General features: G+C 50.5%; 1 pseudogene; it reads right to left on the bottom strand.

The window, feature by feature from the left end:
- Window positions 1-313: 313 nt before the first annotated feature.
- On the bottom strand, window positions 314-1,107 carry LOC113951832 (annotated as a pseudogene).
- Window positions 1,108-2,412: the final 1,305 nt, after the last annotated feature.

The raw sequence follows: 2,412 nt of genomic DNA, 5'->3' as shown, positions 1-2,412 counted from the left end.
TGGCTTGCTTTTCCCTGCTGTGTCAGGAGGAGGCACAGGAGCAATCTCCCATCAGCAAGAAGAGTGAGAACCCCAACAGGTCCAATGGAGGAAGCATTTTTGACTATAGTTCTCTAGTAGCATCAGGCTTGAACCGAGTATTGAGTCCAGCTGAGTGTAGAACTCCTTGGGTATGGCTGTTGTCTTGTGCCTCCCCAGTGGGGTCCAGCCCATTTGCTATAGACTTCTGTTACTCCACTTTCAGTCATAAAATCTCTTTTCCCCTGAAGGAAATGAGATATTTGCATGGGGAACCAGAGAGATGTGGTGTGATTCAGAGGTTTTGATCCCTGTGGTGTGTAGATGAGATGTGAGGAGGTCTAGGCAGGATGAAGAATTTGCCCCTTTTCCCCTGACACCTACGTGGTGCCTTAAGATGAGCACTCACAGAGATGGGCTCTGCCAGGGCCAAGTGTGAAACAAGGCAGCTGTAGGTGGCTGGTGTCTGTACTGGGGCTGAGCTGATGCTATGGTAGGAGGTGATGCTGTAGGTGCCATCTCAGCTTTGCCAGTGGCTGGAGAAACATGCATTTGAGAGATGAATTTTTGCATTGTTGCACATCAGAATAGTTATTACATATCTCTCAAATGACAGCACTGCTGGAATGACATGAACTCTTGGAGGCTCTGGAGGAGATAATCAGGGAATTGATCTATTGATAGCCGAGTACAAAAATCTGTCCACAAGGGAAAGAAGGTGAGCTGCCTCTGACAGTTGACTGTTGGGAGCGATGGGATAGGGTGTAGGGCAAAATTTCAGTGCCTGGGGACATGGGACTCCTGTTGCTCCCAGGCACTTCCATTCCTCCCTGGCCATATGCAGCTGGATGATGTGCTGGGCCTGGTGCAGCAGGGTGGACACCAAACTGCTGTACATCCCTCGTCTCCCATGCTCACTTCTTGTAGTCTAAGTGATACTACAACCACATGGATTTTTGGCCACCTGATAGCCAGCAATGTTCCCTGCTTACTCATAGGAATCCTCTTCTTGTTCCAACTGCCACAGTGGGGTCCTCTAAGCAGCAGAGTGATGCTGATCCCACCGGAGAGCCACAGGGTGACCACGAATCAGGAGGTACAGCCTCACTAGCTTGCTGGAAGCTGTGTGGGGATCTCAGAGTTCACCTCCCCCCGTCACAGTCCACATGCATCAGGGACTCTGTATGTGGGATGGATTCTGGCAATGGATCCTGCACCACTCTCCTCTGGAAGCAACATTCACCTTTAGGAAGACCCTTGTTTTCACGGGGCAACCTTCACTGAAGGGGCTGTGGGTGCAGGAGAAGCCCTGGCCTGGCTGACGGGGCTGGCAGCAGTTTCACTTTCACTCTAGCAAAGCTGAAGGGAAAAAAAACCCCAACACTTAAACCTGTTCACTCTTTCTGTACCAAGCAGGGGAGCCTGGAGGCATAAGGGAAGTGGGGCACAACCAGCTGGGGTCGAGGAGTGCCCCTCCCCAACCTGTGACTGGGCAGTTTTTGCTGGGTCCTTCTTTAAGTCAATATTTTATCAGCCTTTCCCACCGCACTTCTGCGTGTGAACTCATCTCCTCTGGCCCCACTGAGCAGCCTCTGGAAGCAGTCACCTTTCTACCTACTTGTTTTTTAGAATACTTTATCTTTGTGAAAGACTTGGAGGTTGAAGCTGGTTTCTTTCTTTCCCCCCCAGCCCCCCCCCAAAAAAAAAAAACCAAACCAAAACCTTCTTCAGCTGGAAAGAACTCTGCAGTGGAATGAGCCAGCTCCCATTCAGCCCAGCAGGTGTGTGGTGCCGCCACCAGTTGCCAATTCAGCCCTGGCTTTGTAGGATAAAACATCTCAGGGAAAAAACCTAGCTGCAAGAAAGGGAATGGATGAGCTCTGATAGTATTTTAGCTACTGCCTTTTCCCTGTCTTTCAAACACATGGAGAGAAGATGGCTGCTTCTCTGCTGGTCTGTTTCTCTCCTCACAGTAACACAACTCACCCTTGCTGTGGCTAGCTAAAATCATGCATACACTACCGCAGGAAACCACGATAACACCCAGCCACAGCTCTCCCAGTACAATCTCCTGACATCCAGCTTGTGCTGGCCTGACACGGGTTTTTGATACAGACTTACCCCTTGCATCCCAGTCCCATCCTCACTCACCACGTCAGTCCTTCTTGGAAAAGCCTCACAAGGAATATTAATTCTTCCTGCAGAAGTTATGCTCAGGAGTCAGATGTGGACAGCTGCTCTGACTAGCTCTCCTGCTGCCACTCCAGGGTAAGATCATACACCTAAGAGCACACCCTGCGAGCCCTTGCCTTCCCCTTCAGTCTGAGATGCACTCATCTCTGTTCCCCCCAGCCCCTCATGTGGCATTATCCATGTTCTCAGAAGGCACCCACA

This window comes from Corapipo altera, unplaced genomic scaffold (genome assembly GCF_003945725.1).
Source record: "Corapipo altera isolate COAL_440 unplaced genomic scaffold, ASM394572v1 61, whole genome shotgun sequence".
Classification (NCBI taxonomy): Eukaryota; Metazoa; Chordata; class Aves; order Passeriformes; family Pipridae; genus Corapipo; species Corapipo altera.
This window is presented reverse-complemented; position numbering and strand designations above follow the sequence as displayed.